This window comes from Euphorbia lathyris, chromosome 4, assembly GCF_963576675.1.
Source record: "Euphorbia lathyris chromosome 4, ddEupLath1.1, whole genome shotgun sequence".
Lineage (NCBI taxonomy): Eukaryota > Viridiplantae > Streptophyta > Magnoliopsida > Malpighiales > Euphorbiaceae > Euphorbia > Euphorbia lathyris.
Window position 1 is genome coordinate 78,217,677 of NC_088913.1, and position 16,170 is coordinate 78,233,846.

Here is a 16,170-nt window from a genome sequence, read left to right on the forward strand (position 1 = left end):
TTGCCTTTCGAATAGATGAAAACATATTTTTAGAATTTATGTTTTATATGTTTTTATATGGGTAGAGATCCTCTAGAGTTGATGGAGTTATAGGAATCTCAACCATTAATTACAAAATGAATGGATGAGATTTGATTGATCAATAAATGACTAATTAAATATTAAAATTTATCAATTAAATCTCATCCATTAATGTTGCAATTAATGGTTGAGATTACAACTCCACCAACTGTAGAGGCTTTTCAACTGTAGTGGATCCCTACCCGTTTTTTTGTACTTAGTTGTTACAGAATAACCAAGTTTAGAAAGTAGGTGAGACATTTGCAAAGTTTAAGGGAACTAATCTACTTTATGGACAAGTTTAGAGAGCTGGTAATTTGAAATAAGCAAGTTTAGGGAGCTGGTGAGTCACTTGCAAAATTCAGAGAACCAATCTACTATTTTGGACAAGTTCAAGGAGCTGGTAATGTATTAAGCTCTAAATAAATTATTCTCAAATTAACCCAACTTACAATGGTTACCTGTAACTATTAAAATAGTTACATTTCACATTAGGATAAAATTAATTTTGAAATTTGGGACATTTTTGAGTTTATCCAAAAACATTTCAAGTACGTTGCCCAAATTTTAAAACAACTGATTTTGTTATTTTCTGCTATAAAATGAGAAGGTAATCTGTTCTTCTGGTCATTGTGCAGGTCTCTTCTCCCTTGTTTTCTGTCAGAATGGAATCCATGGCTTTTACTCACTCCATTTCTCAAACTCCGGTCATCTTCCTTAAAGCAGTCACCGCCAGGTCTCACAGCTCATCTGTACGGCCACTGAAATGCTCAGGTAAATGCTTCTCTCATATAGTTTCTGTGGATTATCAAATTCTGTTTTGATGATTGTTGATTTTAGTTTGTTTGTGTTTTTGTTGCTGAGAAAAGGCTAGAAAGGTATCAGATTTACCTTTTCTTCTTAGTTTGAAGTCTATATATTTTCTTAAATTTCTTTTCCATCAGATCTATATCAGTTAGCTATACTTTTTTCTTTTATCATTTTTTCAGTCTTAGCAAGAACGTTAATCTTATCCGCAGATCTATAGATCTGCATGTAACTTTTATTGTTTTTATTGCACTCTCTAGTTTTTTTTTTTTATTGCTATTTGTAGTCTCTTCTTCCCTTTGTGGACCTTATACTGTCTGTAATCTGTATAGGTGGAAAGTTTTTATGAAATGATATATGACATTTTTATAAATAATAAAAAAGTTCTATGATACTTATGGACTACTTTTCTATTGTTTTTAACCTGGATTTATTTTATGCAGTTACTGATCAAACCGATTTTGCTAAAGCTGCAAAATGCGGAAATGTAGTGCCACTTCATAGCTGCATATTCTCCGACCAGCTAACTCCGATTATTGCTTACCGGTGTTTGGTTAAGGAAGATGATAGAGAGGCTCCAAGCTTCCTTTTTGAGTCTGTAGAGCCTGGTCATAAGGCGTCTACTGTTGTAAGACCAATTCATTCGTCCTTGTTTTTTCTTGTTAAGTGTCAAAATAATTTTACTAAAAATAAAATGTCTAATGAATGGGTGCAGGGACGCTACAGTGTTGTTGGAGCTCAACCATCACTTGAAATTGTGGCCAAAGAAAATAAAGTTTCAATCATGGACCATGAAGAGGGCACTTTGACAGAAGAGTTCGTTGAAGATCCAATGGTTATACCGAGGAGAATTTCTAAGGGATGGAAACCCCAACTTATAAGTGAACTTCCAGATGCTTTCTGTGGTAAGAGAACTCTAAACATCATTTGAATGTTTGCTCAATGATAAGCATTGCTTACTACTAATCATTATTGGTGTTCGGTTATTGTGCGGTATTCTAAACCTTGGCCACCATAAGAAATTTATATATCTGAGGAGAATAGAATATTATAGTAAGGACAACTCGGTGCTCGAATTTGGAGTTACTCTCGAGCATTCAAGATGAATCCATGAAATATATACATGTGAAGCAAATATGGCAACCACTAGTACCCATGCATATTCATGTATCATGAACTTTATGGGTAAGGTACATTTTCTGTGCATATCTTATGTTTGGAGTTGAGATTTGGAGTTAATAATTGCTGCTAATCATTGTTAGATAATTTGGCGGCATTCTAAATGTCGGCTGCCATAAGAAATATATATCAATAAAGAGAATAGAATGTTATATAGTAACCGCATCTCCTCATAGCAGTGCTTGAATTTGGAATAATGAACAGCATTTTAGAAGCAGCCATGAAATATACACATGTGAAGCAAATATGGTAACCAGTAATACCGACTTTAACTGTCCAAATCGCGACAACAATACTTATGTTATGAGACTATACAATACTTATATTTTGTTTGAGTATAGATTGTAAATACTCGTCCCTTACAATCAAGCTTGTTTATGCACGTTGAACATATCTTATAGAGAACAAAAAGCTTATAGAGTTTCTATAACAATATTTCATGATCAGGTGGCTGGGTAGGATATTTCTCATATGATACGGTGCGATATGTAGAGAAACAAAAGCTTCCATTTTCAAGGGCTCCTAAAGATGATAGAAACCTGCCAGACATACACCTTGGCTTGTATGAGGATGTGGTTGTACTTGACCATGTAGAGAAGGTATTGTTATAGGATAATTGAGCATACTTTGTTTTTATCATTTCTCCAAAGCTAGATTTATATGATTGAAAAGAGAAAATGATATTCTGCACTTCTAAATATTATGATAAAGGAGTACTTGTTTGAGTCTTATTTCAGAGATACAAATCTTAATCATTCCAGTTTGAATTATGCCTCAAAAATTTTTTAAGGGGCTTATGATTATATTTGGAGCCTCCTAAAATTTCAATTATGAGATGTTCCTAGAGCTAATTCATGAGCAGTCACGTTCTAACTTGTATGTTCATAAATGGCTATCACGATGTCTCTTATGATTATATCTAAGTGGCTTCATTCTCACAACGTTTAAAATTTTAACTCAACCATCACATACTACTGGAAAAACGGAAATCGAGAGAACTCATATTCAACATTTAGAATAATCTACTTAATCAGAATTTATCTTGAATGCTTTATCCTTTGAGTCTTATAATTTCAGAGATACAAATCTTAATCACTTCAATTTGAGTTATGCCTCAAAATTTTTGTTGACATAAAAAATTGTTTATGAAATTATATTTGTAAAATTTTATTTTATGAGTTGACAATATAAAAATAACTTTTTATTTTCAATGAAATTGTATTTGTAATTCTCAGAAAGTCCACCTGATCCATTGGGTAAGGATGGATAGATACAAATCAGTTGAAGATGCATACTCTGATGGTCTTCACCGATTAAAATAATTGGTAGCAAGACTGCAATACTTTGACTCGTAAGTTATTGTTATACATTTCTGTTTCCTTATTCTTTTTACATCTCACCTCATATGACATATTTTCCTTCAATGTTCAAATTTTAGTCCAACAATATCTACTGGACTTATACAATTGGAGACTCGCCATTTTGGTCCCGCTTTGACAAATTCCAATGTGGCAAGGGAAGATTACTTGAAACTGGTTTCCAAAGCTAAAGAGCACATAGCTGCAGGTGACATATTCCAATTAGTTTTGAGTCAACGTTTTGAACGGAGAACGTTTGCGGACCCATTTGAAGTCTACAGGGCTTTACGAGTTGTAAATCCAAGCCCTTATATGACATATTTGCAAGTATGTTTTTTCTTGTCAAACCTATATATTAATTATTTTAGTGCTATATATTGTGTGTTCATTGTTTTGCTTGTTCAAGCAATAAAAAAATTTATGTTCTCTTACAGGCAAGAGGGTGTATTTTAGTTGCCTCAAGCCCTGAGATTCTTACTCGTGTTAAAAAGGTAAAATATTAGGATGTATAATAATATTTGTGGAAGTTTAATAATCTTTACCAATTAATCTTATCTATTGTTCAGTTTAGTTTTCTAAAAATCCTAGCATGTTGATATCTTTTCTGCATATTGACTAAATAGAACAAAATAATTAATCGGCCCTTGGCTGGAACAATGAGAAGAGGAAGGACAGATGCAGAAGATGAGTTGTTTGAGTCAAAACTTAGAAATGATCTGAAGCAGTGTGCAGAGCATATCATGCTTGTTGATTTGGGCAGAAATGACGTTGGAAAGGTACATGGTTGATATTCTCCATTTCACTTCGCTTACAAATGATACTGTTATGGTGTTTTATTTTTATATCTCAGGTGTCTGTATATTATACATATGTTGCAGGTAGCCAAGCTTGGCTCTGTGACAGTTGAAAAACTTATGAATGTTGAAAGGTATTCCCATGTCATGCACCTGAGCTCAACGGTAAGAATTTCAAAAAGTGCATACGTTACTAATGAAAATAAAGTTGAAAACTATCCTTGTAAACATTCCTATTCAATCCTTTATGTAGGTCACCGGAGAGCTCAAGGATGACCTTTCCTGTTGGGATGTGTTACGTGCTGCTCTGCCTGTTGGGACTGTTAGCGGAGCTCCCAAGGTTTGTTAGCTTTTTATTTCTTTGTCTACATGACTCGTTAATGCTGCACATAGCATATATTAACATGCTCTTTAACAATTCCATTTGATATAACCAACAATGTTTCCTTCCTTTTTGACATTGTGCAACAGGTCAGAGCTATGGAGCTCATAGATCAGCTTGAAGTGACAAGGCGAGGTCCCTATAGTGGCGGTTTTGGCGGTGTGTCATTTTCAGGAGACATGGATATTGCCTTGTCTCTACGGACTATGGTATTTTCTACTGCAACTTTATTTGACACCATGTATTCGTATGAAGATATTAACAAGCAACGTCGGGAATGGGTGGCCCATCTCCAAGCTGGTGGAGGCATTGTAGCTGATAGTGATCCGGATGATGAGCACCGGGAGTGCCAGAACAAAGCCGCTGGCCTTGCACGTGCTATTGACTTAGCCGAGGCTGCTTTTCTCTCTATTTCTGAAACTTAGAACTATAAAATGCTGGAATTTTTGGTCTTTTTTGTAGAACCCAATGAGAATATTAATTCTTCTCCTTTATGTCCAATTTTGGGTATATATCATACAGTTGATGTTTTTATGCATAGTTATATATATAGCAAGGAATTTTAGAGTTTGCTTAGCTAAACAGTAAAATTAAACAAGTATAGCTTAAAGGGAAGATGAAGGCCTATTTGAAAGGCACAAGTAAACTTAAACAAGTATAGCTTAAAGCAAACAAAATTCATCTGAATACTCTACACTTAACGAAGATGACTTGTTTGAAAGGCACAAAATCGGGTCCTTTATGAAACTATTGATGCGAATTAAGGATGGAAACGAGTACTGTATATGCAATACATGGAAGTATCTGACACCAATGAGATTAAATGTACCCTGCATAAAAGGGTATGAGACGAGTATGTTATCAATAAAATTACTCGTTACGGGAATGGGAATACTCCGGATATCCCGTTTCCGCCATATATTTAACTATTTAATTATAGTGTATTTTAATTTGTTGATAATTGGAGTGATTTAGAATTTAGAGTTTGTAATATTTGTTAAATTTGTAAATGAATTATTTATCCAGGGTTTATTAAATTTATTCTTTATTAAATTTGCAGTATTTTTTATTTTATGTATTGTTATTAACCCGTAAGGGTACCTATGCGTACCCACGATTTAGATGGGACGGGAATGGAATTCATGAAGTATATCCGCTGGGGTAATGGCACAAGTGCAAATAATGAAAAAATAAATGGGTAAGGGTTTGACACATTGACACTGTCAGCATGTATCCGGCTGGTTGTCATCCTTAATCTGAACATTCATTGAAGATAGTGATAGATTTAGAAATTATTGAGCCGGAAAAATCTTATAGAGTATATCATTAACCCTCTGACTTAATTAAAGTGATATGATTAGCTTTCTAAACTCACATGTCAAAACAATTGAGAGTTCAGGCAAATTAAACCTGTATCATATTTTAAGTGAAACTATATTTTAAACTATATTTTAAACTATATTCTAAACTCATATTTTAAGTGAAACTATATAACAATTTTTTGATTAATAAATAAAAAATATAAAAATACAAATCCGATTAATCCCCTACAAGTCCCCGATTAATCCTCGAGGACCCTGTCCGCTCGACTAGTACTCAATATTTTTTACAACCTTGAAAACGCTAGAGGTTTTCCTCATTGTTCATTCGCCTTCTTCATTAAAAAATTTACCGAAAAAATGATGTTTAGTAAATTTTGTACAAAATTCTAACTTTATTAACGGTTGCCTAAAAAATAATGAAAGGAGGAATCATTAATTTTATATTGTGGTGAAACTTAGAAAAATAACAAAAACAAAAAAAGGAAAGAAAAAAGAAAATCAGTTTTCTTAATTTTAAAATATGAAGGAGGGTATCATTCTTTTTGTTTTCTTCTTGAACAAAGCAAAATTACAAAATCAAATATCAGAATTCACGTGAATTTCATAAATCCGACTGTAACCGCAAGAATATCAAACCCAGATACAATTTATTCACTGCAACATCAATTAACGAAGAAGAGCCTCAATATCATTTGTATGCCTTTAGGCCTACTACACCTAGCCACAACCCTGATGTTGGCAGTTAGTGATTAATATAAGATATATGATTGGGCCTTAACTATGATATCGAGCTTTTAGTTCAAACGATTCCATGACATGGTATAAGAGCCTCTAGGATAAAACAGTTGAGGGTTTAAGTCCCGACAACCTCATTAATTTGTGCAATTAAAAACGCATGGCCGGATGAGCCTGTGTTGTGCACACTGCAAGCCTAGGGGGTATTTATGTGTGGGAGTGTGTTAGAGATTAATATAAGATATATGATTGGGCCTGGATTATCTGCTCGAGCTTTTAATCAATTGGTTCCATGACATGGTAACAGAGCCTCTTGGACCAAACAGTCGAAATGGGAATGGTTGATTCTATGATTTATTGGAATCAATTCTTATTCGATGGTTAAAATTAGTAACCCAAACATTGGAAATGAGATTATGTCATTTCCATTCCCATTCGAGGACTAATTACTCCTTTTTTTTTGCTCGTGTTCATTGATTAGTTCATTTGAATTAAAGAGAAATAAAAAAATTATATATAGTAGCTAAGAAATTAATCGAGCCTGTAAGCGCACTTTTGAGTCAAAGTTAATGAGACTTGGACCTAGTTCGTTAATGTATGGAGCTGAGCCCACTCGAATCAAGCCTTGACCGAAATTTGACCGATCGAAACTTGAATAGTTAGTTAACTAATCTGGGTCATTAATGCCCCGGAGACTATTTTACACTATTAAGAAATGATTCTTAAAAAAAAAAAAAACCTTGCAAATTCGATTAATTCATGTGTTTGTTTTAAAAAATCTATTTTTATCTAAAAAATCAATTATTAATTGATAAATTTGTTGTACCAAATAAATAATATAATTATTTATTTTATTGTCATTACCTTGACTAAGAAAATTGATTAGCCTCTTGAACTTGCTTAAAATGACATTATAAATCTCCTTAACTCCGGCATACAGAGAGAGGACTTTGAAAAAATGAAATGTATGTCATTTTAAGCAAATTTTGAAAAAACCAATAGAAATTAACAAATACACTAGCTATTATATTTCATAACTTACTTACTCTAAATTTAGCCTCTGTTGTTTTTACTTTTCCACAAAATTAAAGAATCTATAATATATACCTTCATTTGGAGTATATTCCTTTACTACTAATTGAGCTTCTGAGCAAAAAGTTAGGTAAAACTACTGGGCAAAGATAAAATTAACCCTATAAAATTTTAAATAAATTCATATACTCACTCATTAATTTGAACTCTTATCATTGAATTAAAATCAGCAAAAAATTAGCTATTTACTTTTATAATCGTGTAGCTTTTAAACAACACACATGAAATTAGAATAAATAAACCAACGGGCTATTTACTTCTATAATCGTGGTAGCGTTTGATGCATGTGGCTGAGCAATTGTGATACCAAAATTGGTGACGTGTAAAACGCCTTGCTGATGACATTAAAAACACATTACTAATGACCACTTTTCCACTAGTGTTAGTATAAAGAAACCAAAGGGTAATTTCTAACTCATGGGCATGTTTTAAATCAACAAATAAATTAATCATTAGAGCATAAAACATGACCATATCCATATAGCATAAAAGATAGAAATAGATATGAAATATGAAGTCGAATAATCAATATAGAAGTGTAGATACACTAAAACTATAATCAATAGAGCATAAGCCAATAATGAACCAACTGAATCCTATTTAACATAATAAAAACTAACATGAAACAGTCTATCAAACTGAATTCATCACACCAACGGTATAAGTTCCTACATGAATTGATGGTGTTTCATTCTAAAAATAGAAATATTTCTAGTGTGCCACATAATCCAAATTAAACTAACAACTCCAACTGACCATAACAAACCCACTTGAGAACTGAAGCTATATGATTTAAACAATTCAAGATAAGAGTAATTAGAGAATCTGTCAATACAATATGTTTACCAAAAAGAGAGCCCAACCCTCTCCAAGCAACCTGAGAAAAAAAAACAGTGAACCAGAATATGTTGAGTTGATTCCAAGGCCAATTTGCATAAAATACAACGGGAAACAGTAGGCATGCCACACTTCTGCAATTGGTCATGCATGGGCATGTAACCCAATAAAGCCCTCCAGCAAACGATGGAATGAGAAGGAGGAATGACTTCAGACCAAATAAACTTACACCATTGAACCTTTGATGCATTATTACCCAATAAAAATAGAAATCCTTGACAGTAAATATACCTGAAGAAGAACCTGTCTAGGCGCAGAAGTCTTCATCATCACCGCCATGCCTAATCTCCATAATATGCTGCTGTAAAACTTGTGGAAGTTGCTGCAGATTTATCGATGAATCTCCATCGAGAAATTCCTTAATGCTATTAAATCGGGCACATTGGATATTAAGGGGTGTCGTAATGCCTTGAATTAGTTCCTATTCGGAGTAGTATTGGGTTTCAGATTCCTAGTTGGATTAGGATCATGGGTTCCTAGTGAAATTGGAATCATGGGTTCCTAGTGGAATTGGGATCATGGGTTCCTAGTTGGATTGGGATCATGGGTTCCTAGTGGGATTAGGATCATGGGTTCCTAGTGAGATTAGGTTAGATTGGGTATTATAAATACCACATTATGTAACCTAATCATTGTAATCTGATTTTCGCCTCCTAATAATACTATTCTCCTTCTGCCCGTGGACTAGCCAACACAATGTTGGTGAACCACGTAAATCTGTGTTTTTCAATTGCTTGTTTATTTGTCTTTCATTAATTCCGCACAACAAACTAGTGTCAGAGCTTTCGGTTTTCGATCGAGGTTTTTTTTTCTGGAGAGAAAGATGTCTGCGATGAACGTGAAAATTGAAAAGTTTACTGGGAGAAATAGTTTCAGTCTATGGCAGATCAAGATGCGGGCTTTGTTAAAACAACAAGGTCTGTGGACGCCGTTGAAGAAGGCAACGGGAGAAGTCACTCCTGAGATGACGATTCTGGAAGAAAAGGCACATTCAACAATTATGTTGTGTCTCGCAGATGACGTCATCACTGAGGTCTCAGACGAAGAGACTGATGCTGGTCTGTGGATGAAGTTAGAGAGCTTATACATGACGAAATCTCTAACAAACAAACTTCTTCTGAAACAACGTCTGTTTGGCCTGCGAATGCAGGAAGGTACGCAACTCAGGGATCATTTAGATCAATTAAACACATTATTACTAGAATTACGTAATATTAATGTGAAAATTGAAGATGAAGATGCTGCTTTGATTCTGTTGGTGTCTTTACCGCTTTCATATGAGAATTTTGTTCAATCATTTATTGTTGGTAAAGATTCTGTGACTTTGGAAGAAGTTAGGTCATCTCTTCATAGCAGGGAGTTGCGTCATAAGGCGAGCAATACAGGTGTAGATAATCAGGCCTCTGGACTGTTTGCCAGTGGCAGTAAAGGAAAGGGAAACGGTGGAAAGAAAAAGTCTAAGAAGCCGTTCTCAAAGGGTCCTAAGCCAGACGACACCTGTAATTACTGTAAGGAGAAAGGACATTGGAAAACTGACTGTCCAAAGAAGAAGAAGAAATCAGAAAATCAACCAGGTTCTGCTGCTGTAGCAAATGGCGACAACAACTCTGAAAATGATATTGCTCTAGTTGCTGATGGACACACTCATCACTCTGATATGTGGGTTCTTGATTCTAGAGCATCTTAGCATATTTGTCCAAGGAGAGAGTGGTTTTCAACTTATAAGCAGGTAGATGGAGGGAGCATTTCAATGGCTAATAGTCATGTCTACAAAGCAGTTGGAATAGGCTCGATCAAGTTGAGGACACATGATGGTAAGTTCTGCACGTTGAACGAAGTCAGGCATGCTCCATTGATGACGAAGAATCTGATATCTCTGAGTCTGTTAGACAGTAGGGGTCTCAGCTGGTCAGGAAAAGATGGAGTTCTACATGTCTATAAAGGTTCTGATGTGATTCTGAAAGGTGTGAAGCATGGTACTTTGTATTTCTTGCAAGGTTCCACTGTTACAGGTTCAGCTAATGTTGCATCGTCAGAGATTGACCAGGAGGATATGACAAAGATATGGCATATGAGCCTTGGTCATATGGGCGAAAGAGGGATGCAAATTCTATCAAGGGATGATCTTCTTGATGGTCATAAGGTCAAGAGTCTAGAGCTTTGTGAACACTGTGTCTTTGGGAAACTACATCGCAGCAAGTTTCCCAAAGCTATTCACATAACAAAAGACACACTTGATTACATCCACTCTAATTGTTGGGGTCCATCTCGAGTTGAGTCTTTGGGAGGTCACAGATATTTTATGTCTCTGATTGATGATTATTCAAGGATGACTTGGGTCATCATGATGAAGCATAAAAGTGAAGCTTTCAAGAATTTCAAGCAGTGGAAAGCATTGGTGGAAAACAAAACAGGAAAGAAGATAAAGAGGTTGCGAACTGATAATGGTCTGGAATTCTGTTCGTCTGAGTTTGATCAGTTCTGTAAGCATGCAGGGATTGCTCAGCATCACACAGTCAGGAATACACCGCAACAGAATGGTGTAGCTGAACGAATGAACCAGACATTACTAGAGAGGGTGAGGTGCATGCTCTCTAACGCTGGGTTAGAAAGAAGATTCTGGGCTGAAGCGGTGAACACAACATGTTATTTGATTAACCGCGGACCACACACCGACATACAACTCAAGACGCCTACATAAATGTGGTCAGGAAAGGTTGCTGATTACTCAAATTTGAAAGCTTTTGGGTGCACAGTTCACTATCATGTTAATGAGGGTAAGCTAGAGCCAGGAGCCAATAAGGGAGTGTTCGTAGGCTATGGAGATGGAGTTAAAGGCTTCAGGATCTGGTCTCCATCAGAGAAAAGGGTCATTTTGAGCAGAAATGTAGTCTTTGACGAAAAATCTATGCTTAGACCCATTGTGAAGCCTACAACTGCAACAGAAACTGATAGGATTGATAAATAGGTGGAGTTTCAGGTCATACAGAGTGAGAGTGGCTTGAAGGAACAAGAGTTAGAAGCAGAAATAGAGCTACCAGAATCTACACCATCAGTTTCTCAACCATCTGAAACTACACATCGTAGCTTAGCTCAAGATCGACCAAGGCGGGTTGGAGTTAGGCCACCTAAGAGGTATGAGGACATGGTGGGCTATGCACTACATGTTGCTGAAGAGGTGGACACTCGTGAACCATCAACTTACCAGGAAGCTGTTTCAGGTGCCGATTCTGAGAAATGGCTTGCTGCTATGGGAGATGAGATGAAGTCCCTTCATAAGAATGAAACATGCGATTTAGTCATACCACCTCTAGGGAGAAAGATTATTACTTGCAAGTGGGTTCTCAAGATGAAGGAAGGGATATCACCTGCAGAGGGAGTCAAGTATAAGGCTAGAGTTGTTGCTAGAGGTTTCAATCAAAGAGAGGGAGTGGATTATAATGAGATATTCTCACCAGTAGTCAGACACACCTCTATTAGAGTGTTGCTAGCTATAGTTGCACATCAGGATTTGGAGCTTGAGCAACTTGATGTAAAGACAACCTTTCTGCATGGAGATTTGGAGGAAGAGATCTACATGACCCAACCAGATGGTTTCCAGATTCCTGGAAAGGAGAATTATGTTTGCAAGTTGAAGAAGTCCTTGTATGGACTTAAGCAGTCTCCCAGGCAGTGGTATAAGAGGTTAGACAGCTACATGATGCAGCTGGGCTACACCAGGAGCCCATATGATTGTTGTGTCTATTACAATAAATTGGAAGATGAGTCTTTTATCTATCTGGTGTTGTATGTAGATGACATGTTGATAGCTGCAAGGAAGAAGCACGCCATTTAGAAGTTGAAGGGTCTTCTCAACGCAGAGTTCGAGATGGAGGATTTGGGTGCAGCTCGGAAAATTCTAGGAATAGAGATTTACAGGGACAGAAGCAAAAGGAAACTTTTTCTGTCATAGAAGGGATATATTCAGAAGATCTTGTCAAGATTTGGCATGTCTACCACAAAGCCCATAGATACTCCTAGTGCTGCAAGTGCACATCTGTCTATTGCTTTTGCACCTTAGTCAGCTGAGGAGAAGGAGTACATGTCTCGAGTTACCTATGCTAGTGCAGTAGGAAGCTTCATGTATGCAATGGTCTGCACTAGACCTGATCTTGCACAGGCTGTAAGTGTTGTTAACAGGTTTATGGGTGAACCTAGCAAGGAGCATTGTCAAGATGTGAAGAGGATCTTTCGGTACCTAAAAGGTACATCTGATGTTGGTCTCATTTATGGAGATGATACAGAGTGTTTGGTGATAGGTTTTTCAGACTCTGATTATGCTGGAGATGTTGACAGTAGAAGATCTATGACTGGTTATGTTTTCACTCTTGGCGGTTCAGTTGTCAGTTGGAAAGCTACTTTGCAGCCTACAGTGAATTTGTCTACTACAGAAGCAGAGTATATGACACTGACTAAAGCTGCTAAGGAGGGGATATGGCTTAAAGGACTAGTTAGTGATCTTGGTCTACATCATGATCAGGCTACAGTGTATTGTGACAGCTTGAGTGCAATTTGTTTAGCCAAGGATCAGGTTCATCATGAGAGGACCAAGCATATAGATGTGAGGTATCATTTTCTCAGAAGTGAGAAGAGGGTCAAGGTGAAGAAGGTAGGCACTGCTGACAATCCGGCCGACATGTTTACCAAGCCCGTTCCGCAGAGCAAGTTTCAACACTGTTTGGACTTGCTAAACATCAGAGATTACTAGTTGCCTATGGGCAACTCTGAGGCAGAGGGAGAAGTCTGTTCATCTAGCACTATCATGGGTGCATCTGTTATGTTTTCAGGAGGATTCAAGTCAAGGTGGAGATTTGTCGTAATGCCTTGAATTAGTTCCTATTCGGAGTAGTATTGGGTTTCAGATTCCTAGTTGGATTAGGATCATGAGTTCCTAGTGAAATTGGAATCATGGGTTCCTAGTTGAATTGGGATCATGGGTTCCTAGTTGGATTGGGATCATGGGTTCCTAGTGGGATTAGGATCATGGGTTCCTAGTGGGATTAGGTTAGATTGGGTATTATAAATACCCCATTATGTAACCTAATCATTGTAATCTGATTTTCTCCTCCTAATAATACTATTCTCCTTTTGCCCGTGGACTAGCCAACACAATGTTGGTGAACCACGTAAATCTGTGTTTTTCGATTGCTTGTTTATTTGTCTTTCATTAATTCCGCACAACAAGGGGAAAATTTAATTGTTCTCCCACTAAGGGGTTTAATCCATAATTCACTCCAGAAATTCAGCTTTGAATTGTTTCTAATCCACTAGTATGATTGATCCCTAAGAATATAGTAGACCTCTCGAATTGATGGCCAAATTGAAGAATTAGAAATTGCACCATTGGGGAGCCTAGAATGAACAAGAAAACGCCGTTTTAAAAGAATTGAAACTAAAGAGTTCTCAATAAGTAATTCCCAAGTCATATTGCTAAGAAGAGCCTTAAACTTGAGCAATTGTTTTCTGCCATTCTTAATTGGACTACAATAGACTTTCCACGGAACAATAACAAACTTCCTTGTGTCAATATAGCCAGTACATAAAAAAAATCCTACTATAATTATTCAACCTTTTCAAAAGCCCCACTGGCCACTTGTAAATAATGAAGGAATGAATGAAAGCCCCAGTCAGCGCCGACTTGATCAAAGATAACCGACCAACAAATGAAAGTGAAGTTTCGTTCCATTTACCAAAATTAGCCAGGAACCTACCTGTAAGAGGCTGTAAATGATAACGCCTAGGAGATCCGATAAAAAAGTGGAACACCAAGATAAGAGAAAGGCAACCCCTGCAGCCGAATGCCAATTAAATTCGCGAAGAAAGCAACAACACGTTGGGCTGAAGTATGTGTCCTAAAATACACAGCCGGCTTTCCCTGACTGACAATCTGCCCCGAAAGAAGACAATAAAAATCAATTTTTTTAATAGTGCGCATATTCCGGACGACAGCTTTGCCAAAAAAGAAATATATCATCTGCGTATAACAAATGTGAAGGAAAATAAACCCCACAGGAAAACACCATATTATCAAACTCTCCACATGCTTAGAATTTAGCAATCTAGTGACTGAAGAAATCCTATGCAAGACCAAATAAAATAGGAGATAGAGGATCCTTGACAAACCCCACATGAGTAAGTAAAATAGCCCCGAGAACGGCCCCCAACAAGAATCGAGACTCGAGAAGAAGAAAGGATATTCAGGATCTAGTGTTTAAACTTCAATGTAAAACCGAAAGCCCCTAAGACTGTAAGCAAAAAATTCCAATCCAGTGTATCAAATGCCTTTCAAATGTCAATTTTCAAATCCATATTACCACAAAAACAACACTTGTCCAAAGAATTAATCCCTTCTGAAGCTGCAGAAATACAGTGGTGGACACTACAATTTTTTATGAACTCGAACTGGTTTTTAGAAACAATGCGAGAAGAAATAATTGCAAGTTTGTCTGTGAGAATTTTAGAAATAATTCTAAAACTAAAATTACTCATAACAATTGGTCGATACTGATCTACTCGACTGGAACCCTCGACTTTAGGAATTAAAACCATGAGATTAGAATTCGTACCAGGAAGAATATGACCATTGTTAAACAAACTTTTAACCATATTACAGACATCATAACCAACAATTGTTGGTCCCTTATAACGTAACAGGTTAGTTCCAATGGGGGGGATAGGAACTATTTAAAATTTTAGTACGTTAAGGCTGACTTCTTTTACTTTGAAAAGGAATTACACAGCGCGCTGAGTGAAGTAAGACACTAGCTTAGTCAACTGGTGACTAAGTCAGCTTCTTTCTTTGAGTCAGGAGATAGCACTTAAGTCTATTCCTGAACTCAGATACTCAATGCACACAACTCAGCGTGACCTCTTTACTTGGTCAGTTTTGTTTAAGCAAGCAATATATATTAAAGGAGTTTAAGGTTAGAATGATGTTACTCAGCAGATTTATCTAGGTTCGGACTCTACGCTTACGTCCTATCCTCGGAACACGTTCCGAGCTTTCGAATTCTCTTCTGAGCTCTTTAACGGTAGAGCATCAAACCTTTTACAACAAGAAGCTGAGTATAACAAGAGTACCTTCCTCTATACCTCTACTCACTCCTATTCTATTACTGAGTACTATAACCGAGTACTCTGCCTCTCCTTTCTAATTCTAGAAATGATAATAAGTTTGTCCTAAACAACAATTGCTAAGACACTTTAGATGATTGGATAATCACTCTAGACTTTTACACAGTAATATGGAAATTGGTGTAAGTAATTGCTTTGCTTTTTCACACAGATTCTTCGAGTAGAAATTTGGTCAGCATAATGGCTTGTTGAAGATCTACATCGAATGAAGCAACTGAAAGGCCTATTTATAGTGACACTTGAGGTTTCGGTTATTTCAAATTTCGAAATAACCGTTGGAGGGAAACGGCTTGATGTCGTTGTCACTCAGTACACGCTCAGTGCCGTTGGCCAATCAGATTATTGTATCTTCTGTCTTCGATCAGTGCTGA

At 36.5% G+C, this 16,170-nt stretch overlaps 1 pseudogene; it reads left to right on the top strand.

Moving 5' to 3' along the window:
* Positions 1 to 704: 704 nt before the first annotated feature.
* LOC136226469 (anthranilate synthase alpha subunit 1, chloroplastic-like) lies at positions 705 to 5,090 on the top strand (annotated as a pseudogene).
* The last annotated feature ends 11,080 nt before the right edge of the window (positions 5,091 to 16,170 follow it).